The sequence below is a fragment of the Monodon monoceros genome, unplaced genomic scaffold (genome assembly GCF_005190385.1).
Source record: "Monodon monoceros isolate NGI ecotype Baffin Bay Population unplaced genomic scaffold, NGI_Narwhal_1 Super_Scaffold_6, whole genome shotgun sequence".
NCBI classification, from domain to species: domain Eukaryota; kingdom Metazoa; phylum Chordata; class Mammalia; order Artiodactyla; family Monodontidae; genus Monodon; species Monodon monoceros.
This window is the reverse complement of record NW_021703783.1, coordinates 3,698,086-3,723,260: the sequence shown is the minus strand read 5'-3', so window position 1 is coordinate 3,723,260 and position 25,175 is coordinate 3,698,086. Positions and strand designations below refer to the sequence as shown.

General features: G+C 48.4%; 1 protein-coding gene across 4 annotated transcripts in view; it reads left to right on the top strand.

The window, feature by feature from the left end:
- CRACR2A (calcium release activated channel regulator 2A) overlaps window positions 1–25,175 on the top strand; it is a 118,130-nt gene that overhangs the window by 10,388 nt on the left and 82,567 nt on the right. For all 4 annotated transcript variants that reach the window (XR_003791039.1, XM_029204732.1, XM_029204734.1 and 1 more), the window contains exon 2: window positions 2,062–2,294. The gene's annotated coding sequence lies outside the window, so the exon portion shown is untranslated. The remainder of the gene's footprint in view (window positions 1–2,061; window positions 2,295–25,175) is intronic.

Below are 25,175 nucleotides of genomic sequence, written 5' to 3'. Positions count from 1 at the left end.
ACCACTGCGCCACCAGGGAAGCCCAACTTACGTATTTTTAAAATGAGGCTATCAAGATTCTGAGAGATTAACGTGATTCAAACTTCCCAGATAGTAAGAAATGACAGCAGGATGCGAGATAAATATGTCTGACTCCCAATTGATGTTATTTCCTCAACAACAGACTGAGAAAATCTATTTTCATTTTCTTTGTTTTTCATTCCTTCTTTAATCTCAGATCTTCCATCTAGAATCTTTCCTCCCATCTGAAATACCCCTTTAAAAAATGTCATTTAATGAGGGTCTGTTTGTGACAAACTAGACTTTTATTTATTGGAGAATGTCTTCATTTCTCTTATTCTTAGAGGACATATTCTTTAAGGCTAGAATTCTCAGATGACAGTTATTTTGGCTTAGCGTGTGGAAGGTAATCTACGTTGTAACCATTGAAAGGGAACGCTTTCTCCTTGGCTGCTTTTAAGAATATGTTAGCCTCTATCTTTCATGTCTCTTAAGCTCCCATATTTTTCTGAGTCTTTGTCTTTTTGGGCTGCATTTGGTTAATTTATTTTGACGTAGCTTCTAGTTCACTGCTTCTTTCTCAGGCTGTATCTACTATGCTATTAAGTCTGTCCACAGTTTGTGATTTCAGTTATTTAATTTTTATTTCTAAAAATTCTCTTGGGTCCATTTTTTCTTGAAATCTTCTTGATTATTTCTCATGTTTTTTTTGTTGTTGTTGTTGTTCCCTGTTCATATTTACTAGCTCGTCTTTAATTTCTTTAATTACATTATAGTCAGAACCTGAATATCCCATTATCTGAAGACATGCCTGGCCAGTGAGTTCCTTCCTTTCTTGCCAGCTCATCAATGCTTTCAGAAATATTGTTTTTTATCCTTTATACAAGATTTTCAGCGGGAGGTTCAGTCTAAGTACTTAGCCTGCTGTAATGCGGGAAATAGAAGTCCAGCATATTTATTTAGTATTGACAAAATTAGGAGAGGGAAAAGCAATCCAATGGAGGTCAGCCCTCTGGACCTAGAAGCCCACCCTGTACCTAGAGGCTTCTGGGAGCGCCCAAACAGCTCGTGAGATAACCTCATTGAGGAGCAATCATGGCGTGGCTCACCCAGCGGAGACTTGTTCTGTTCAGCACCCACCCACCGAGGACGTGATGCCAGAAGGAGCATTGACCAAACAAGAGGAGGAGATTTTCAAGAGTCATTTTATCTCTGAGAGTTTCCAGGATGGATGTAGAGAGGACCACTGAGTCCAAGGCAGCCTCCACCTCTCCTCCGCCTTTGCCGTATCGAACCCCTCCATCCTCTTAATCCCACTTCTAAATAGCTTAGCATCCATTCACCTGTACCTACTCACCTGCCCCCACCCTGGTCAGGACACACCAGCGTTTGTCTGGACTGTAATATTCCCCTAACGGGTCTCAGTGTATCCACGCCCCCTCCTCCCCCTCCTAAATTCATTCCCACAAGGAGCCCAAGTCACCTTTTAAAAATGCACGTCAGATCCTGTCTCTTGCAGCCTTTAGGTGTAGCTTCAGTGATTTCTCACGGCTGTGTGGGTGGAGTCCCAGGTCAGCATTAAAGCCAGAGATCTCATCCCAGAGAACAAAACTTAATCCTGCCACTTCCCTGATACCAGAGGAAGGTGGGCCTGCATCTCCCTTAGGGGCCAGGAAAACATTTCCAGAGTCCCTCCCACGAAGCCCCTCTCCTGTCTCAGTGGCCAGCGGGGGATCAGAAACCCACCCCCCCCACCCTCCGGCAAGGGCCCGCACTTGCTTTGACTGGATGGGGCCCTGAGCTGAGCAGAAGGTCGCTTATTACCCTGAGTGATGACCAAAATTGGAATCTTTTTGGAAAGGAGGAAGGGAAAAATGAGTGATCTTAGGCAGGCAACCGGGGTCTGCTGCAAAACCTGACCCAGACCACAGCTGGTAGCTGATTTCAGAAGTCCCAGGAGGAAAACTAAGAGACTTTCAGGGCGTTCTCTGTCCTGAGATCTATAATGAGTTACTTGAAGCCAAACTGAGGACACCTTCCCTCTGTGTGTTCTGCCGGCAGGTCCCGCCCTGACCACAGCTGCCCTTCAGGAGACTGGCCTGGAGCCACGGTCGGGCCACTGGGCTGCTTGTCAAGGGTGGGGCAGTGGCGACTTGCCGCCTTGCCTCGTCAGCCCGGCCTGGGGCTCCACCTGGCACTCGGCGTGGCCACGGAGAGAGCTCCAGGAGGAGCCCCGGTGCAGCAGGACCCCGGAGACCGGGATCCAGAAGAAACCACAGGAGAGACCAGTCAAGGTGAGCTGTCCCCACCCCTGCCCACCCTGGGTGTGTAGCTGGACACGAGGCTTCTTATGGTGAGAATCAGAGGTTCCTAGAGGCAGGTATGGTGCGAGCAGCCACCTGCAGGGAGGCTGGGCTGAACGAGCAGAGGTTCTGAATGATGCCACAGGAAACAGTATCTCTCGTCTTCTGTAGCCCCTCTTCAAAACTGTTGGTCAGCTTACCAAAGTGGACTCCCAGACCATGTGGCCCTTGTGTTTGCTGCGTGCCGGGTTTGTGGAGGGCTGCAGAAAAGGCTCACTGTGCCTCCAGGGCCTGCCTCTCTGAACAGAAAAAGGAAGTGCGTGAGCAACCAACGTGAGAGCCTTCGCTCAAGGGTGGCGGATGAATGTCACAGACAACAGTGGGCCTCCGCGGCGGGCGAGAAGTTTGAGTTCCAGGCCAGGAGCAGGGGTGACAGCTTCTAGAAGTTGTCTGCTAGCCTGACATTCTAGTTTCGCCAGTTCTTCGGCCGAAAGGAAATACAGTAGAACATGGAGTCCGGATGGCAACACAGTGGGGTTGAGTTACGGGTGACCCATGTAGCGTTCGCTGGGGGCTGAAGTCATGCTTATTTGGCCCCTGTGATGTGTGTTGTTACGTTCTATGTGTCTGTCTCAAATCTTCAGATTGTCGACTCCTTGAGGGCAGTCACAGAATACTCTACTTCTCTTATATTCTTCACGGGGTCGGCACTCAGTAATTGCGTACTGTTTGATTGTTCGCCGTATACCTATGTGATAAAACGTGATCGGTCAGGGCCTAGAATTTTCATTCGTTGGGCAGAGTCGCCATCAGCATCTCCTGAGCACCTCTTGAGGTGGGAGAATGTCAGATGCCTTGGCCACTAGAGCTGGCCTGAGTGTATTCATTCCTTAGGGCTGCCCTAAGGAGTGCCGCACACCGGGTGATTGAAAACAACAGAAATGTGTTGTCTCACGGTTCTGGAGGATGGAAGTCCAAAGCCAAGGTGTCGGCAGGGCCCTGCTCCCTCTCCGATCTTCAGGGGAAGTCCTTCCTGGCTTCCTCCTTCTTCTGGCAGTCGGTTGGCAATCTTGAGCGTTTCTCGCGAGGCTTGCAGCCGCATAATCCATGCTGCGCCAGCGTTGTCAGACGGGTTACCCCGTGTGTCTCTGTCTTCACGTGACTGTCTTCTTCTGAGGACCCCGGTCATATCGGGCTACCTTCTGAGGTCTTGGGATTTAGGACTTCACTGTGCCTTTTCTTGGAGATCGTAATTCAACCTGGAACACTAAGTGAGCGATTTTCAGTGACAAGACTAGGACGTACACGGGGCCGGGGTGAATAGTTACTGTGTCCCTTCGTGCAGGTGGAAGGAACAGGGAGATGAATCAGTGGGCCGTGTCCTCTGTTCTCTCGGCATCCTCCAGGGAACGTGGCTGGGCCCAGTGGAACACACATGACGCTCTGGCCAGTGGAGGGACGCCACGCTCCTATCGCTGCACCTTTTTTATAGGACAAGTCAGGGGGAGGCCTCAACAGAAGGGAGCAAACAGACCATCTGGGTTCCGGTCAGCCTTAACTTTGGAGGAAGGTGGAGAAACCCAAGCTCAGAAGGGGGTGGAGAGCGGCACGCCCTTCTCCTGGGAGAACAGGAGCTCCTGGGCCCAACCAGCTCATTGCCAGGCAACCCAGAGGGTGTTCCAGATGCCAGATTTGAACAACCTGCTGGTCTTCAAACCCAATACAACTTGGACCCCTTGCTGCCAACTTTCTGCCTCCCGGTCGGGACCCCTTAGTGCAGAGGTTGTAAAGCTGAGGCCAACAGGCCATGTGTAGCCTGTAGATGTGTGCTGTTCACGGTGGCTGGTGTTCACATTGTTTTTATATTATTTTTGGAGTAAGTGCTATATTCACATAGCTCAAAAATCAAATCATTATAGAAAGATATCTAGTGACCTCTTATACCAGCCTCCATATGCCCATCCTGCCCCCTCCCCAGTAACCATTTTTATTTGTTTCTTATACACCCTTCTAGACTTTCTTATTGCAAAGAAGAAGCAGTACAAACATACATTCTCCCTCCATCCCATTCTTTCGTACATAATTATAGTATACACACTCTACACGCTATTTCACCTCGCTTTTTTCGCTTCCTTGATCTTGACAATCTTTCCCTATCAGTGAACCAAGAGCTTTCTCCTTCTTCACAGGGGTGTAGTATTCCGTTATATGTATCGCTATGAACTTCCCTCTAAGAACTGCTGCATCCCATAGATGCAGGAGTTTTTTGTATGGTTGTGAGTGTTCTGTTGTAGGGATGCACCGTCATTGATTCAACCAATCCTTACTGAGGGACACAAGCTGTTTATAGCTGTCTGGTGTTTATTACAAGTAACGTTGCAGTGAATAAAACTGTATTTCGTCCTGTACCCGAACACGTACAACATTTTAAAATTCGGAAATATCTTTAAATGATCCAAAGGGCTGGAAACACTGAGTTCTAATGACTGTATGTTGACAGCTGGTTGGAGCGAGTGGCAGCTGTCTCTAAGGGTCCCTAGCTGGGGACCAGCCTGCCCACATCCAGCGTTTCCTCCACCCCCTCTCTGTCTCTTCCACTAAGGCTAAGTGTGGACTTTCACGGAGCACATGAGGGTGCTGCTTTTCTCATAGTAGATTAAGAAGGAAGGGAAATTGCTCTCGTCCTCATGTCTCTTCAAAATGGAAAATGAAAGCCAGGGAGGCTGTCTTTTTCCAGAAGAAAGGGAAGGGCAGACGTCTACGTGGATGTGGTTCTACTTCATTTGCACCTGATGGGTCGGCCCCTGTGTGTTATCGTCTGAGCGCTTGAGCACACCCCTGCCTTGCTAGGCCCCGGCCTTCTTCTCATCTCAGAGTAGGAGGGAAGGAACTCTGCTCGCTGGTTGCTTTTGCTCTGCTTGGAGAACTTTAGCTGCTCAGAGACCAGCAGTAAAAACGAACACGACAGTCAAGAGTACTGTTCGATGACATATATCATCTCACCAGAACCCCTACTCCTGTTCTATAGACAAGAAAACAGTAATGGAGTGAAGTCGCTCGGCCAAGGTTCATAACTTGTACACAGCAGACCTAGGACCTGACCCAAGAATTTCAGGCTCTAGAACCTGTTGTTTTAGCTGATATATTATGCTGCCTCCAAAGTCTTAGAAAAGAGGTGAGGTTTACGGTTACACCTCTCACCTCTGTGACTGTTGTCAGTGGTGGCATGGTGAGGACGGTCACGACAAAGAGAACATCTCTGAAAATGGGTGAGATGGCGACGTGCCCCAAAGAAGGCACATAAGGAGGATGCCATTTCATTCTCCTAACAAAGGTGATGGCTCATCCTTTGTGGTCTGTCACATTGTGTAGAGAGGAATTGGCTTCATTGCCCCTGAGGGTCTTTTATACCCAAACATCTATGGAGCGCCTTGTGCGCGCCAGGCCCTGTGCCTGGTGTGAGAGACGAGATGAGAGAGCCACATCCTGGTCGGAGGGGCCGAGTGAGGACATGTGGACCGAAAGCTGCAGTGCCACCTGGTACACGGATGTGTCAGGCTGGGTCCTGAATTTCTTGACAAAAGAAACAAATTCACTGTGGAGCAAGGAGGTGGGTGGTTTCCTGTCTTGGGTCCACCGTTGCCTGATGAAGGAAGGAAGCAGGGCCCGGAAGTGGAGGCTGTGAGTTAAGGTGTTGAGCCACCCTTCTGCCCGCAGCCTTCGGGGAGGCTGTTGGTCCTCCTCTCCGGAGGCCGTGGGCTCCTTGAGATGGCCTCGGCCGGGGTTGAGAGGCGGCCGGAAGGAAGCCTCCTTTCCCCTCGCTGTCCCCCAGCTCAGCTTTTCTCCTTCCTGGTCATTTGTTGAGCAGCTGAGCTGGGCTTACCTCCCTGTGAGGCACTTACTCTCTTCGCCAGTGAAGGACCAGCCTGGCCAGCCTGGGGGCGGGGATGGGGCCTGGAGGGCACAGTTCACAGGCCGCAGCCTGGGACTTTTGAAATCACACCCCAGCAGAAGGATCTGCAGGCGGGGGCTTCTTGTCACTGGGACGCGCCTTTCTTGGTTTTTTATTGTCACTATCTTTCATCTCCCCCAGGTTTGCAGCATCTGTCATCTCTGTGGTTATCTTAGAACAACGGGCTGGGGGGTTGCTTTCTATTTATTCTTTCTCGAGTGTGACGCTAGCCACAAGGACCTACAGGCAGGGGGAGGAGGAGGGAGCCAGTGCCTCTTCAAACCCTGTGGTCCTCCGTGCAGCTGGGGCTGGTGGTGAAACTGACAAGACCAAGCTGGTAGATGTGCCCCAGTGACCGTGAGGGCGGGGGGGATGTGGCCTGTGCTTCTGTGGATGAGCAAAGGGAGCGAGTTGCTTTCTGGGTACAAAGGAGAATTTGGAGTCCGGAGGGAATACAGACAGCAGGCATTTCTAGGGCCACAGCTGTGTGGGCTTCTCCGTGCTGGCAGCCAAGTGGACATTCAAGAGAAGAGTCTTGTGTCCTTCTTGTCCTCAAGGAACTTAGTGACAAGGAGAGGAGATAAATAACAAGGATTTACTGTAGAGCCCAGGGAACTATATTCAATATCTTGTAATGGAAAAGAATAGAAGAAAAACGAACATAGATATATACATATATACGTGTATATGTAAAACTGAATCCCTTTGCTATACAGCTGAAACTAGCACAATACTGTAAATCAAGTAATACTTCAATTGGAAAAAAACAAAAAGAGGAGCAGGATGTACAGCTGACCTGCGCTCTTGGGCCCGTTTTCTCATTGGGGAAATGAATGAGGTTGAAGTTGGTGAGGATCCCTAATGGGGTTGGTGGAGTAGTGCCTCGCTGGGTTCCGTGAGTGGATGAATCACCTGGGGGTCTCCTTATAAAAGGAACATTCTGATGCGGTAGGTCTAGTCCAAGCCTGAAGATCCTGCATTGCCAACAGACTCCCAGGTGCTACTGCTGGTCCCAGGACCACAGTGCTTTGAGTGTTGAAGCCCCGCAGGGCATTCTGGAAGTCTGTGGGGTGGCTTTGAACTGCCATGAGACTAAGAGATGCCCTTGGCATTGACTGGGTGCGGGTTAAGGTTAGGGTTAGGGTTAGGGTACAGGTTAGGGTACAGGTTAGGGTTTAGGGTTAGGGTACAGGTTAGGGTTTAGGGTTAGGGTACGGGTACGGGTTAGGGTTTGGGTTAGGGTTAGGGTATGGGTTAGGGTACAGGTTAGGGTTTGGGTTAGGGTACGGGTTAGGGTTAGGGTACGGGTACGGGTTAGGGTACGGGTTAGGGTATGGGTTAGGGTTAGGGTACAGGTTAGGGTTAGGGTTAGGGTACAGGTTAGGGTTTGGGTTAGGGTACGGGTTAGGGTACGGGTTAGGGTACGGGTTAGGGTTAGGGTGCGGGTTAGGATTAGGGTTAGGGTTAGATTTAGGGTTAGGGTATGGGTTAGGGTACGAGTTAGGGTTAGGGTACGGTTTAGGGTACAGGTTAGGGTTAGGGTTGGGTTAGGGTTAGGGATACTCCTTGTGGTTCCACGTGCAAATCGACCCCATCAGTGAAGAATTGTTACCTGCCCTGCCAAACTCAATCCAACACAAAGAGAAATCACTTAGTACCTTTGACATAGTACTGTGAACCATTTTCAAAGAAGTTATGCCCAAAGCCCAGTGATTTAGGAGCTGGTTGTTTTGGGACGAGAAGCCTAAATGGAATAAAGGCAGAGTCCTGAGGTGATTGTATAATTTTCCCACTGCACGCGTTCTGTCTAGTTTAGAGCATTTCCAAACATACATTTAACTGAAAAGGGTTTCAGTGCAATGTGGAGTTACTGCAAAGGCAAGGAAGCCTTTGTAACAGGAGATTCGAGACTCCGTCTTACGGACACAGACAGGCCAGCACGTTATTAAATTAGCAGTGAACTTCTTTATAGAAGCTGTTTCTGAAATAGTTTATAGTCTACTGTGTGTATATGTATAATCTAATCTATCTATCTGTATACATATATATAGGGAGTTCAATGATAAGAAACCTCTTGCAAAATTTATACATTACAGTGATTTTCTTTGGGGTTGCCTGTGTGTTTCACTCTGACTCTGATGTTCTCATTAGAGATCTACAAAACAACTTTTTCCAATCCATCTTCCTCTCCCCTCTCCCTAAAGGAAAAGGGTAATGTTTCCAAGACTTTTTTAATGCTAAAGACTGAACAATGGGATTGACATATATACACTAATATGTATAAGATGGATAACTAATAAGAACCCGCTGTATAAAAAAATAAATAAAATAAAATTCAAAAAAAAAAAGACTGAATATGTGTGCCTACCCCCCTCCATGGGTGGAGTTTCCAGGTTAGAGACTTGTTCTCCATGATACTTTGTTCCATGTCTCAGCACGCTAAAGTATATTACATCATACTTGTATATAAGGCTTAGCTCATTCACAAGAATAATTTACTTTGTTTTCTCTATTTCTACACTTGTAATTTAATTTCACAGTGAGGTGATTTCCTTCCTGTTGTCAGATGCAGACAGGTAAACGGGTTTGTTATTTCTCATCCTAACATGTCTTATTCTGTTGTCCACTGCTCTTTTATTTCCTTGTGGTCCTTATATGGATTGTTCAGCCTAACCTTACCCATCACGAGTAGGTATAAGCATTGTCTGCCTCATTCTGGGTTCCAGGGCATGAGTACACACATGAGTACTTCCTTACTGAAAAAGTTATTTTGTTATAAATGGCATTCCCTTTTCTCCTTCAGATTACAATTAGAGTTCAGTGATGCATATGGGTCAACTGATTTATCTAGGAGTTTCATTTCCGGTGGCAAAGGGGGCGTTTCCAAGTATTTGTTATAAAAATGGGGTGTTGATTGGAGAGGACCATGGATGAAATGATCTCGGAGGTCTCTGACCTTCTTTGTGCAACACTGAAAAAACAATAGATGACAGGCAGTGTGATTTGTGAGTAAACTGCAAACCATCCTCTCAGTGAAAGCTGGTGTCACCCATGATGTCTGCTTGGATGAGAGGCTGTGAGTCTTCGAGCCTGGGAAACTCTAAGGAACCAAACAACAAAACCTTGTTCCCCTCCCCGACCCCGCTCATCACCCTTTGACCCCGCTCGGGATCATGTGAAACTGTCCCCAGATGATTCTAATGTACTGAGAGGTTCTGGTTGTCCCAACTACCAGAACCTATGAATGTGAGCCTATCAGAAAAAGGTTTTTGCAGATGTCATTCAGCTACAGATCTCCGGGTGAGACCATCCCGATTATCCAGATGGGCCCTAAGTTCAATGACAGGTGTCCTTATAAGAGACACACGGAGGAGAGACCCAGAGAGGACAAGGCCGTGTGAAGACAGAGGCAGAGCCTCTAGTGATGGAACCACAAGCCAAGGGACACCGGGAGGCGCCAGAAGCCAGAAGTAAGGAAAGGACTCTCCCTAGCGCCTTCAGAGGGAGCACGGCCCTGTGGACACCTTGATTTAGGACTTCCGGCTTCTAGAACTATGAGAGAATACATTTCTGTTGTTTTAAGATACCTAGTTGTTTCTTTTTTTCTTTTTTAACATCTTTATTGGAGTATAATTGCTTTACAATTGTTAGTTTCTGCTTTATAACAAAGTGAATCAGTTATACATATACATATATCCCCATATCTCCTCCCTCTTGCGTCTCCCTCCCACCCTCCCTACCCCACCCCTCTAGGTGGTCACAGAGCACCGATCTGATCTCCCTGTGCTATGTGGCTGCTTCCCACTAGCTATCTGTTTTACATTTGGTAGTGTATATATGATACCGAGTTTTTGATCATTTGTTTCGGCAGCCCCAGCAAACGAATGCTCTGCCTATAGCGTGGATAAAATTTGGTGAGATGGGGACTTCCCTGGTGGCACAGTGGTTAAGAATCCTCCTGTCAATGCAGGGAACATGGGTTCAATCCCTGATCTGGGAAGATCCCACATGCCACGGAGCAACTAAGCCTGTGCGCCTCAACTACTGAGCCTGTGCTCTACAGCCTGCGAGCCACAACTACTCAGCCCGCACGCTACAACTACTGAAGCCCGCATGCCTAGAGCCCGTGCTCCGCAACAAGAGAAGCCACCGCAATGAGAAGCCCGCACATTGCAACAAAGACCCAACGCAGCCAAAATTAAAGTAAATTAAATAAATAATTAAAAAAAAAAAACCATTTAAAAAAATTTTGGTGAGATGGAGGGAGTAAAGGAGTTTTTCAGAAATTGAAGCAAAATGAATGAAATTGAGAAGGCACGGCTAGAGGTAGAATAGAGGCAGAGCGGCTACCACAGGGGGCTGTTCCTAAGACGAGTGGGAACTCCTTCTGTACAGAGCCCCCCCAGAGCACCCCAGAAGTTGACGATGCCTTTCTTCTCCATCTCTCCTGGCATATTTCAGGGAATTGGCTTTGCCACACCTCCTTAGAGCACAAAAGGCCCAGGAACCCGGGAAGTGAGTTTGAACTTCCTTCCACAAGCATGGGGGCTACCGAGGGGTGTTGAGGAGGGAGCAATGTGGCGAAGTTTGGAGGCCTTCCTGCCTGGCCTGAGGTTGCACGTCGCAACACTGGGTCCCTTCTGCTCTCCGCCCCTCCCTGCACTGGGGGTGGCGGGGACCTCTTTCCATGGCGGCTTCGTGAGTTTGAGTGAAGCATTTGTTTCCCAGCTCGGGAGGTCTGGGTGACTTCACCAACATCAGTGGGTGGATCTGCCGACGTCTTAGAAGTTGATCCCTTCTGCAGAACCCTAAATACAGCTCCATCACTTCTGATGAACCCCAGAGGGACCGTCCTCAGCCCACCGCATTGGAATGAGAGCAGCCAGCTTCCAAGCCTGCACAATGCCAACTGTACTTTGTTAATAACCAGCCAGTTATCTTTTGGAGGCATCTCGTGGGCACTGCATTGAAACCCAGACCCAAACCCTACTTTCTGCCAACACAAGCAAGGGAAACGTTCTTTTTGGAGCCTGGGAAACCAGAGTCCTCCCTGACTCTTTGGCCAGCCCAGCGGGAGCTGACGGGTGAGAGTGTTTGTACTGGAACTCACTAATCACGTGACTGGATCGCGGGTGTGCATATCCCAGGCATTGTTTTGAATAGCAGACTCAGAAAGGACCAGTAGCACAGGAGCAGAGAGGTCACCCTAGGAATGATGGCCTTGGGGTGGAGAAGCGATTAAATGCTGCCTGGCAGGGGCTGTCTGGGGATTACAGTGCCCTGAACTGGGGGTGGGCAAGGGGGCCTGGATGGGATGCAGAGAGAAGCAGAAACAAGGGAGCAGCCACCCATCAGCCGTGTTGCGGATTCAACGTCACCTGGTGTCCCAGATATGAAGGAAGGATACAGGAACACCTTCATCTGATTTTGTGGGCATGAATGTCTTTAAAGAAAGCAGGTCGGGCTTCCCTGGTGACGCAGTGGTTGGGAGTCCGCCTGCCGATGCAGGGGACACGGGTTCGTGCCCCGGTCCGGGAGGATCCCACGTGCCGCGGAGCGGCTGGGCCCGTGAGCCATGGCCGCTGAACCTGCGCGTCTGGAGCCTGTGCTCCGCAACGGGAGAGGCCACAATGGTGAGAGGCCCGCGTACTGCAAAAAAAAAAAAAGAAAGCAGGTCATTTCCTCCATGGACACCCCCCTTTGACACTGTGAGGTCAGTGGCTTCTGTTTTAATGTCAAGGGCGAGGCTGCAGAATGCTGGGTGCAGGTCGGAAGGCAGCTGCTGACCTCGAGGTGCAATGTTGGGGTCCCCTGGATAGGATGCTCTGGTAGAGGTCATTCTGGGCATCCTCCCGCTTCCAGGAACCCCTGCCCATTATGGGTTGTGAAAAAGAAGGGCATCTTCAAGTGAGCGTGATGCTGAAGCCGGGGACGGAGGACCACTGCTGCCGCTAAGCCTCCCCGGGCGCTGAGCTGCCCCCTCTCGAGCCTTCCTCTCACTCGGATCCTGAGACGCGGCACCAGTGAAGATGTTTTCAGTCAAGCAGCAGAGTATTCTGAACGCAGACATACAGGCTGTTTCAAAACCTCCACCTCCGATGTCGTCCTATTGGCAAGAAAACCGGAGGGATTTTCCCGGGGTGGGTGGAGATCACCCACCGATCTGACACTAACTGGTGCCCTGAACTGTGGGGAGAAACTGGACCCCAGGGAGTCATGCCTCCCGGAGAATCCCTGCTGTGATGGGGTGTCTAGGCCTGGCTGCCTTCCCACAGGTGGGGACAACCCGGAGAAGGGCGGCCCCAAGACCAGCCACAGGTCCATTCAGTGGGCAGACATGGGGTGCGGCCTCGCGCTCAGCACTCGGGACAGGGCTGGGGATGCCGCTGGGAGCAGGCCAGGCCGCCCTCGGGGAGCTTAGGTCCAGCAGGAGAGAGAGGCTAACTGATGCTACACATTGTCACGCTGGGCATACACGCTAGAGAGGGGTCGAGGTCCCTGAGAACCTACAACAGCAAACCTAGTCTGAGGGTCTTAAAGGGCATCTGCCTCTTTAAGCTCTGCCCTATTTACAAATGGACCCTCTCCATTACCGATGAGGAAACTGGCTCCCAATTCTGTGTCCACCTCGGCCGGGGGAGTTCATGTCTGCTGTGGTCGGGGCCCGTTTGACGGACATTGTCGGGACAGTGTCGAGGTCCAGGAGGTCGTAAAGCCCAGCGGTGGATGGGGGAATGGCAGGGGTGCCTGCAGCCCGGGCTGGCGTGGGGCTCTTTCCACAGGCCCTATTTCTGAGGGGTGGGAGCTCTTCCAAGGGATGGGTGAGTCCCTGTGGAGCTGTTTGTCCCTGAGTTGACATCAGAAATAACAGCATGCTTGGGAGGCAGCCGAGGCACGGTCTGTGCTCAGGTGTCAGCACTGCCTCCAGGCTGCCCTCCAGCCTCTCCCTCCCCTGCCCTCCCCTCTCCTCCCCACGCTGAGCCGCTGGGCCAGCCCAGGTCACCACAGCCCCTCGCTGCTCTAGTCTCCTTGTTTCTACGAGGTTTCTGTCTGACTCCGTCCTCCACACTGTCTTCAAACTGTCCTGGTTCTCTTACCCTTGGCTGTATGACCTCAGGCAGGTGACTTGACCTTTCTGAGCCTCGTGTGTAAATGAGGGCGGTCGACATCACACACGGTTGTAAGTGGGATCAGTCAGGACAATGTCCTTGCACCCAGCACAGCGCCTGGCATGTGCGTAAGTTTCTGCAACCCATAAGTCCTTATCACCGACGAAATAAAGAATGACCCCCTTAGCATTCAACTCATCCAAGAAGCTTCTGTGGACTCCTGTTCTGTGCTAGTAATTGTGCTAGTGCTATGGCTACAGAATGAGTGAGCCGGGATCCCTGACCTCCAGGAGCTAAAAATTTAGTGGGGGGATAGATTTGAATAGAACCAAGCGTAACGCAGTGTGATGAGTGATGTATTAACAGCAAACACCAAGGGCGACAGGAGCGCAGAGTAAGCAACTGAGTCCGTTTGGCCTGGCATCCCAGGCTCCCAGGCCCCCAGTCCTACCTCTCTCGACGTGAATGCCCAGGCATAGTCTCCTTGCTCTCGTTACCCCAAATCGGCCTCCCCTGCTGCAGCCTGGTGGGCCATTTCATGCTGCCCCCTTTGCCTGGAATGTCCTCCCCTCGTTTCCTCCCTGCCCAATTCTCCCTATCCCGCAGGGCCCGTGTATGTACCCCATCCTCTACAAAGTCTTCACTTCTCACCAGATCACATATATGTTTATGCTAAGAAGAAAGATCTGAAAATGTAGCAACCAGTAAAGAAGAGAAAAAAAATCACCCATAAACCTAATAAACAGAGATAATCACTAGTAACATTGCGGTATATTTCCTTCCCATCTTTCTTTTTTCAGTACACACTCACACACACACATGCACACACACTTATTACCTTGCCCCATTCTACCTCATGTTTTAGGTTGTCACGTGCATCTGTCTGCATTTGACGGTGAGCTTTCTGCGGGCCCAGCTGACGTGTCACTCACTTTTTATCCCTGTCCCCTAACCCAGCATCTTGCACCAGGGGCCTCTGTAAATGTTAGCCCACGAGAACTGCCGGGTGAATTCATCTGGCCCTGGGAGGCAGCACACAATTATTCTGAGGAGGCAGATGTGCTGTCCTGGGCTTTGCTGGTTGGTTAAAACTCACGTGGGTTCCTCAAGCACCAGCCACTGCTGGCCCGTCAGGGGCTCTGCTGGGTGGCTGGGGAAGGGGACGAAAATCCGTAACGATTCAGCGGCTGCAACACGGGTGGGTGATTAAGTGCGGTCTGCATCGCACATCGGGTTGAGTTGAAAGCAGCTCTACCCCTGCTATTTGATGGAGGTCCTTTTCTTGCGTTAGAATGACACAGTTGATTCTAGCCAATCTTTCTTTATTCTTTCTGATCACAAATAGTGTCGGCGTGTCACCCGGGAAGGTGGGAGTGAGATTTTTCTTCTCTGAGATATCAGTTTTGGCTCTAAAATACCTTTGCTCAGATAAAACTCAAGAGACTCTTGACCTGGGGTTGGAAGTGGAAATGACAGATGCTTCCGAGAAGCTCGGTTTTGAGGGAGGTGGGTGGCGTCAAGTCAGGAGGAGACCAGAGGGGAAAGTGGAGCAGAGCAGAGCACACCGGGGGGTTTCACGGGGACAGAGGCAGCAGAAAATGTTCACAGAACATCAGGACCCCTTCAAGGCGTACGTGGAGACCATGGGCGGCTGGAGGCATATTGACTACCTTCCTTTTTGGGAATAAAATGTAGGCACTTCATCGGTAAAAATGGCAACTGAACAGGAAGAACAGATATAAGGGCGACAGACCCACTTGCCTTCTGAGACTTGTATGTGAATATGGCAGGATGCTTGTTATTTAGATGTCCTTTTTCTTTCAAGGAGATGTGGCAGAGGAGAGGCTATTTCTAGAATCAAATACCTCTGAGGGAATTTCATGACAAGATCGAGGAAAAAGTCTACAAGGTTTTGGCTTCTGATGAAAAGTATTGAAACCCAAGTAAAATGAAAGGGAACCTTAAGCTAACACATTATGGATATGGGTGATGTGAAGGCATCTCAGCCAGAGAGGCTCTTTGGGAGCCAAAGCGTGGAGTGGAGAGCATGGAAATATTTAGGGCTCAGGCTAAACGCCAGGATGAGACATGAAATTGAGGGGCCCTGGTGGCTGCAAAAGGAGCGCTCAGGAGCCCGAGGCCCAAAGCCAGGACATTGGTGGTGATGGAGGGGAATGTGCTTTGTAAGAAAATCCAAAATCTAGTTTTCTTCTCTACTCCGCATTGCTGTGGGTGGTAAAGGGATTTAGTAGAAAGAACGTAGGTTTGGGATGCACTGGATTTGACTCTTGCCGTTTGGGGATACGGATACGTTCTTAATATTTTCCCCAGACTCAGCGTACTCCTGTATATGACTCCCAAACTGCCCTCGCCTCCTCAAGCTGCCCTCCAGCTCTGAAAGCTCTCCTCCAGGCCTCACACCCCCCTGTGCTCATGAATTCAGGGCCTGTCCCGGGGGGCTGGGGACGCAGCAGTGAACCAGAGCGACAGAGCCTCGGCTTCATGGAGCGCGTGTTCCTGATCAGGACCGTGCAGCCGAAGTATATGCGAGCACACGAACTTTCTGATATTCTAGTTGCCACTGACGAAGAAGGAAAGGAAGCAGGCGAAATTAACTGTATTAACATTTTCTTTAACCTAATGTACCCCAAGGCTATCATTTCAGCATGTAGTCAACCTAAAACTTTATTAATGAGACATCGCACATTCCTTTTTTGGGAACTAGGTTATTCTTACAGCGCATCTCGTTTTGGACTGGCCACATTTCCAGCGCTGGACAGCCTGGTGTGCCTCGTGGTGACTGTGCCGAGCAGTGTGGCTTTGGGGCTCAGGGGTGACAGTCCGCCATCCCCACCAGCCGTGAAAACAGAGGGAAGCGTTTCACTGCAGGCCCCGCTGCTTGCAGGAGGACGCTGCCAGCCCGGAAAGGGGGACCCCCTCCCTGGGTGCTCTGCCCCTCCCCCCGGCTGCTGATTTCATCCAGAGAGAGGAAGATGCCATGCCCCAGGGTGCTGCCCTAGTCTGTGGGTTCAGGTGAGGGAATGACACTGAGCTCTCCTCTCTGTAATAATAATAATAGTAATAATATAACTAGTACTTAATGAGCACTAAGCATAGGCCGGGCCCTGGGCTAAGCACTGTATCTTTTTTTTTTTTGCGGTACGCGGGCCTCTCACTGTTGTGGCCTCTCCCGCCGCGGAGCACAGGCTCCGGACGCGCAGGCTTAGCGGCCATGGCTCACGGGCCCAGCCGCTCCGCGGCATGTGGGATCCTCCCGGACCGGGGCACGAACCCATGTCCCCTGCATCGGCAGGCGGACTCTCAACCACTGCGCCACCAGAGAAGCCCTATTATCCATGTTTAACAGAGGAAAGTGGCTCAGAGAAGTTAGGAGCTTGCTGAGAGTCACACATGTTGCAAGTAACAGACCCGGGGCTTGAACCCAGGGCTTCCTAAAGCCAAAGCCTGATGCTCTTAACACAGAGAGAGCGCAGAATGAGATCCCGGATGAACCCAGCTTCTCCGGCCTCCGCTGAAGGCTCTCTTCCTCTGCTCGCAGGCCTTGGAGATGAAGGTTTCCCCACGGGTGACTCAGTGTCCCAAGGAGAGGTAGACGGGAGACGTCCAGCACCCTGGGCCTGGCCCTCCACCAGCTGTTGTCCAGAAGCTGTAACCGCTGACATGTTCTTATGACAAATAAGACAGCACGAGCTTTGGGTGCCATATAGTCATGTCTGTGTTACAAATATGATGTTAGCTGTTAGGCTTAGATGACAGACATCTCTGTTGGCTCTGAAGCACCGTGTGAAGCTTGCTGCCGTTGTTGTGTGGTTATCACCATTGTCAGGGCTGAGTCTATGTGGCTGGCTCACTCACCGTAGCCCCGATCACCGCAGCAGTGCCTGTGATGTCAAATGGCAACCAACACTCCTTGAGTTGTCTGCTCCGGTGGGTCCCAGCACCTGGCGGTCTGGTAGTTGGCTCATGCATGTATCGCAGTAGAATCCGCTGTGCAGGTGACCTAGTTAGCCAGGTGTTCCCAGCATTTGCCAGCTCGCCCTGTGCTGAAATCTTCTTTACGTTCAGCCTGGGGTGGCTAGCAGCATGCCTGGCTCTTCAGAGCAGAGCGGGAGAGACACTTAAAAACCCTCTGACGTGATGGAGCGGCCGGGAAGCCAGCCACCAACGTCTGGAGGAGAAAGGGCCCACAGGCTGTGCTGTGGGTTTTCCGGGCATCCTCGTGACCTTGCTGAATGGGATGACCTTGAGGAACATCCAGATCCCATCCACTCTCTGAGGCCCACTTTAAATGTCCCCTCCTACCCTGAAGACTTTCTTCCTTGTCAGCCCCTCCCATCCTGTCCCATCTCTAGTGTCCTGTAGTGCTGAAGGCCTGGACCCTCACTTAGCTCTTGCATTGTTAGCTACACGTTTTCTGTATGGCCGTGCCCCTTCTTTCTGTGGCTTCTCTCACTGACAATCACGAATTGACTTGTGACATCCCTGGTGATCTGGTTGGTAAATTCTGCTTTGCTCCAGAGAGGGTTCCAGGGGCTGTTCCATCACTGTGAGTGTCCGTGCTGCACCCCCCCCCCCTTTTTTTTTAACTTTTCGGCCATGCCACACAGCATACGGGATTTTAGCTCCCTGACCAGGGATCGAATCCACTCCACCTGCAGTGAAAGCACGAAGTCTCAACCACTGGACCGCCAGGGAGGTTTCCCCACACTGCCCGTAATTAAGTTTTCATCCGGCTTTGTGCGCTGCCTCTCCATCCAGAATACACATCCTTTGAGAACTGTGCTCTTGTGATCTTGGCCTCCAATTAGGGTGTCTGCCTGGCTTAGGTTCAGTGACAATGTATTGCTCCATATGGAGGAAGGGCGAGTGCCCCGATCCAAACAGCTTACTCTGATGCTGATCATTTGCGTAATACCCTTTACTTTTATTTCGCTGCAATGACCATGATTTGTAGTATATATTCACTAATTTGGTAAAACCTCTCTCCTGCACTGGAGACCTTTTTGGCTCTGCACTGTATCCCAAGACCCAGTTCAATACCCCTAGAACCTGGCAGGAGCTTGGGAAAGACTATAGTTTTATAATGTATGGATGAGTCAATCAGCTTGGTCACTGCAGGAGAGGCAAAGGCGGTGGTGGGGAGAGGGGCCGGAGCTGGGGTGCTCAGCGGCTTTTGGAGGGCTTCAGCTGTAAAGAGAAGTGAGATCAGTTACAGAAGGACAGGTGGAATAACAGAAAACACATTGGCCTTGAAGTCAGGGCCCTGAGGGTCAGGCATTTTCCTGTACTGAAGTTTATTTTCTATGTAACCTTGAGAAAGTCTTGTGAGGGTCGAAGGAGGTATTTATTGTGAAATTGCTTTGTAAACCGTAAAGTGGCCTGAAAGGGTATTACTCATCACCCTAAGATCTGGTCCGTGCCTACCTGTCCAAACATATTTCTTATTCATTTGATTTAGCTAGAATAATCCTCTCATTTTAAAAAAATATATGTTTTTTCCTTTATTACAAAAATAACACATTGAAATTACAAAAATATTGGAAAATTCAGTGAGGTACCACCTCACACCGGTCAGAATGGCCATCATTAAAAAATCTACAAATAACAAATGCTGGAGAGGGTGTGGAAAAAAGGGAACCCTCATACACTGTTGGAGGGAATGTAAATTGGTGGAGCAACTATGGAAAACAGTATGGAGGTTCCTTAAAAAACTAAAAATAGAGCTGCCATATGATCCAGCAATCCCACTCCTGGGCATATATCTGGAGAAGACTATAATTCGAAAAGATACATGCACCCAAATGTTCATAGCAGCACTATTCACAATAGCCAAGACATGGAAGCAACCTAAATGTCCATCAACAGATGACTGGATAAAGATGTGGTACATATATACAGTGGAATACTACTCAGCCATAAAAAAGAATGCCATTTGCAGCAACATGGATGGACCTAGAGATTATCATACTAAGTGAAGTAAGTCAGACAGAGAAAGACAAATACCATATATCACTTATATGTGGAATCTAACATAGGACACAAATGAGCTTACTTACAAACAGAAACAGACTCACAGGCATAGAAAACAAACTTATGATTACCAAAGGGGAAAGGGAGGAGGAGGGATAAATTAGGAGTTTGCGATTAGCAGATACAAACTACTATATATAACCTAGAAACTGTCATACAGTGAAGTAAGTCAGAAAGAGAAAAACAAATATCGTATAATATCGCTTATATGTGGAATCTAGAAAAATGGTACAGATGAACTTATTGGCAAAGCAGAAAGAGAGACACAGATGTAGAGAACAAACTTATGGCTACCAAGGGGGGAACGGAGGGTGGGATGAATTGGGAGATTGGGATTGACAAGTATACGCTACTATGTATAAAATAGGTAACTAATGAGAACGTACTGTAGAGCACAGGGAACTCAACTCAGTGCTGTGTGGTGAACTAAATGGGAAGGAAATCCAAAAAAGAGGGGATACATGTATATGTACAGCTGATTCACTTTGCTGTACAGCAGAAACTAACACGGTAAAGCAACCATACTCCAATTAAAATGGTAAAGCAACCATACTCCAATAAAAATGTTAAAAACAAAATAAAATAGGTAATCAACAAGGTCTTACTGTACAGCACAGGAAACTATATTCAGTATCCTGTGCTAAACCATAATGGAAAAGAATATGAAAAAGAATGTGTGTGTGTGTGTGTGTGTGTGTGTGTGTATAATGGAATCACTTTGCTGTACACCTGAAACTAATACAACATTGTAAGTCAACTACACTTCAATTAAAAAAAAAGAAAAAACAAAGAAAATTCAGAAGAAAATCAAACATCTCTTAAGGTTATCATCTAGATCTAACACTATTAACATCTTATATACAGCCTCAATGAGTTTTTTTCGGAATACATGTGACCGAAGTTTGCCAGGTGTCAGCAGCTGGGAGCAGACACGGCAACACGCCTGTGTCCTCCCAGTGCCCTGACTTTGCTGACGGCTCTGCCTGGGAAACCACTAGAAGGAGGAACCTCCCCAGTCTGCTTCCTTCCAGCATCCCGGGGGGCAGAGCTGGCAGCAGTGCCAGTGAGGGTTGTAGAGGGGTGCTCTAGGGATCGGCTTATCTTCCCCCAGCACTTTCTATCATCTGAAAATGCTGAGTGGGTTTAGAGATTTATTGTTTGCCTCTCTCCACTGGAATATAAGCTCCACGAGGTCCAGAGCTTGCTGGATTTGCCTGTTGCTGCCTCTTTGGCACCTAAAACAGTGCCTGCCCAGAGTAAATATTCATTGAATGAATGAATGAATGAGCACCCACATGCTGTACAGAATAAGAAGGATTTGCTTCGGATGGATTATGCATATTTTGAGCTGAGCAGAGGCCACAGTCATTGGGGATACCCATCGGGTCTGCAGTTGCGGCTGTGGCTGGAGCTTCGGCCGAGTGTGGCAGATCATCCTCACCCCCTTGGCCATCACCACTGCCTAACACTATAAGCAGCCATACTCCAATAGAAATTGTAAAGTCAGTCATTCCAAGCGTGCACACAGACCCTGTGACTTAGCACGTGGCCAAGGCATTCTGCCAAGTCCCTCTCCAGGTTCACGGTCTTAGCATCCCCAAGCTGCCCCAGGCCAGGAGCCCCATCCTCTCCCTGTCCCAAAGCCTGGTCCTCCCCCAGTATCCTCAGCTGGCTCTCCTCCTAGGGCCATTATGCTCCTCTGACAAATACTCTGCACGTCTCACTTAGGTAGGGATGCCACAATTCTGCATCTCAGTCTTCAAGGCTGAGCTTCAGTGATGCAGACGCCATTTGTGGGTTGCATGCAGAAAGCTTCACAGCTGAGAGCTGGGGCTTCTGGAGGGGATGTCTAGTTTGCCCTGAGGCCACCCCCTTCTCACGCACAAGGGTCTGCCCTCACTGGGCTGGGGACAGTCTCCAGACTCCCGTGGCTAAGCAGACAGCCCACTGCTACCCTCGTCCTCACCTCCTCGTCCCCCAAACCTGGAAGAGGATAGGACTGAGTCCGTTTTCTTCTGAGACATTGCAGCCCTATTAGGAGGGGCTTTTTCTGCCAGTTTTCTCTAAACTCATAAAATTGCGGCCCCAGTGGAAAGTAAGGCGTTCTCATCTCTGTGTGTTTCCTAGGTGGGATTTGAGTCACCGGTAGCAAAAATGTCCCCCAGATGTGAGGGTTTACCCATCCTCTGAAGAGCCAGGACCTTCATCCACATCCCACAGCCCTCAACACCAGGCCCTCTGCTCGTGCCTCTGATGCTGTGTTTAATATTCATGAGGATCGTCTGTGGACGCTTAGATTGGAGAAACCGAGTTCATCAGACTAGCCATTTCTTCCAAGCTTTCTTGAGCACAGCTTCTTTCTCTCTTTTCTTTTTCCCCCAGCTTTGTTAAGATGTAATTGACATATATAACATTATAGAAGTTTAGGGCATACAACATAATGGTTTGGTGTATGTTTGTGAATATATGTGAAATGAATCCCACACTTAAGTTAACATCCATCACCTCACGTAGTTATAATTTTTTCTTGTGATGAGAACTTTTAAGATCTGTTCTCTTAGCAACTTTTAAATATGCAATAGAGTGTGATTAACTAGTCACGCTGCTGTACATTACATCCTCAGGACTTATTTATCTTATAAGGGAAAGTCTGTACCTTTTGACCCCCTGCACCCATCTCCCCACCTCCTACTGTTGGCAACCACCAATCTGTTCTCTATATCCATGAGTTAATTTTTTTTTAGATTCCACATATAAGTGAGATCATACAGTATTTCTTTCTCTGTCTAACTTATTTCACTAAGCACAACGCCCTCAAGGTTTATGTTGTCACAAATGGCAGGAATTCCTTCTTTTTTATGGCTGAATAATATGTGAATATCTAATTTCCCAGCACCATTTATTTAAAAGACTGTCTTTTCTCCATTGAATATTCTTGGCTCCCTTCTTGACTATATATGTGTGGATTTATTTCTGGACCCTCAGTTCTGTCCCATTGGTCTATATGTCTGTTTTTTATGCTGGTACCATACTTGTTTGATTACTATAACTTTATAATATAGTTTGAAATCAGGAAGTGTGATGCCTCCAGCTTTGTTCTTATTCCTCAGGATTGCTTTGGCTATTAGGGGTCTTTGTGGTTCCAAACAAATTTTAGGATTTTTTTTTAATTTCTGCAAGTAAATGTCATTGGAACCTTGATATGGATTGCATTAAATGTGCAGATGGCTTCGGGTAGCATGGACGTTTTAACAATACTAATTCTTCTGATCCGTGAACATGAACTATCTTTCCATTTATTTGTGTCTTCTTAGTATCTTTCATCAGTGTCTTATAGTTTTCAGTGTACAGATGTTTCACCTCCTTGGTTGAATTTATTCCTAAGTAGTTTATTGTTTTTGATGCTATTGTAATTGAGATTGTTTATTTCTTTTTCAGATAATTCACTGTTAGTATATTGAAACGCTGCTGAGTTTTGTATGTTGATTTTGAATCCTACAACTTTGCTGAATTTATTGATTAGATCTAACAGGTTTTTGGTGAAATCTTTAGGATTTTCTATGTATAAAATTATGCCATCAGCACACAGACAATTTTATGTCTTCCTTTCCGATTTGCCTGCCTTTTATTTCTTTTTCTTGCATGATTGCTCTGGCTAGGACTTCTAGTACTATGTTGAGTAGGAGTGGTGAGAGTGGGCACCCTTGTCTTGTTCCCGATCTTAGAGGAAATTCTTTCAACCTTTGACCATTGAGTATGATGTTAACTGTGGGCTTGTCACATATGGCTTTCCTTATGCTGAGGTATGTTCCTTCCGTACCCAGTTTGTTGAGAGTTTTTGTCATGAATGGATGTTGAATTTTGTCAAATGCTTTTTTGGCATCTTTTGAGTCGATTGTACAATTTTAATCTTTTGTTCTCTTAAGGTGGTGTATCACACTGATTGATTTGTATATGTTGAACCGTCTTTAAACCCAGGCATGAATCCCACTTGATCATGGTGCACAATCCATTCAATGGTGCTGTTGAATTTAGTTAGCTAGTATTTTGTTGAGAATTTTTGCATCTGTGTTCATCAGGGATATGAGGACACAGTTGCTTAAGTATTAGATGACAGAGGTCTGTCCTTCCCCATTGGGGAAGTTGGTGAAACAAGTGGATATCACTTAAGTTTGTTTAAAGGAGGCCTTTGGAAGAGGAAGCTTGTCACTTTTCCTAGATCTTTTTGCCCTGCAGTTACATGTGGGCAGAAGAGCCTGGAGCCTTTGCTGACCTCTCTCCATGAGGAGCTGGTGCCAGGCACTCGCTTCTCGTAGGAATCGATTCCCCATGGAGCATGCGCGTCTCTCTGCCCTTCTTCCTCTGCTCTCCGCCCTTCCCCATAGCAATGGTGAGGATGCATCTGCGTTTGTGTACAATATCACTGTTCACTTTCATACTCACTGTTCCATCTGACCCTTGTCCCATGGGACAGGTGGGAAACAGTTCTGTGTCCACCCTAATGCCCCTAGCTCTTAGCTCTTTACTCTCAAAGCCCCTGTTTTCCCTTCGATCATGACATTCCATCTGCTTTGGAGACTTGGCAGGGAAGGATTGGAACTAAGGGGAACTGGGAGCACGTATTTAATAGAAAACACGGAAAACATTATCATTCATGCTAAGTCGAGAGAGCTGACTTAGGTTGGGTTCCCTGGAAGCAGACCCTGAGAGAGGGCTGACCAGGCAAGTGGTTTATTAAGGAAGTGCTCCAGGAAGGCCTAGTAAAGGAGTGGGACACAGGACAGGAGAGGGGAGGAAGCCAGAGTGTGATGTGGGGCAGAGTTCCAGCTTCAGCCTGGCCTGACAAAAGTGTAAATCCCAGCTCAGAGTCTTCTGCACTGAAGCAGGGAAGAATGGGCTTCCCTGCTTCTGCACCAGGCAGGTATTGGCCAAGGGCTGTTTAGGGGTGACTGGAAAACTTCAGACACTTCCGGCTCTGTCCATGAGACAAAGCAACTCCAGAAGCCCAAGGATGTGCCTTCTAAGAGTCACAGGCGCAGGGAGCTAGAAAAAAGGTGGGGACGGTGGAGGGGGTGGGTAGTGCACAAATACTGGAGGGGATGTGGGTGGGGCATCCATAGTGTCGCCTTGGTAACTGCATCCGTAACTGTGTCCAGCTGTACCACTTTGTAGCTTCCTCATCTGTCAAACAGGAATCGTGTTAATTTTACTTGCCCATATCATAGAATGATTGTGAAAACGAAATAAAATGAGAACAGGGGGCCCAAAACCATGTTGACAATAATCAAGACATTATACAAAGCCAGGTGCCATTATGGAATCATTCTCTTCCAGGCCCAGAGGATATATTAGCTCTTGGTCTTCGCTCGTCTGTCAGACATCAGCACTGACAGTCTTGGGAAAGAGCTTGTTCTGTTGGGAAGAAAGGAGGCACGTTTTTACTGTTGATAAATTTTGCAGCAGTGTCTTTAATATATACCTGGCGCCTTGAAATACATCTGATTAACCACCAGATCTCACGCTGAGCCTGTGTTTGGCTTTGGTGTATTCATCCACAAGGAAGTATTGGAAAGCTAACCATAACAGGACTAACCATAACAGGACTAACCATAACAGGACTAACCATAAAACAGGACTAACCATAACAGGACTAACCATAACAAACAGGACTAACCATAACAGGACTAACCATAACAGGACTAACCATAAAACAGGACTAACCATAACAGGACTAACCATAACAAACAGGACTAACCATAA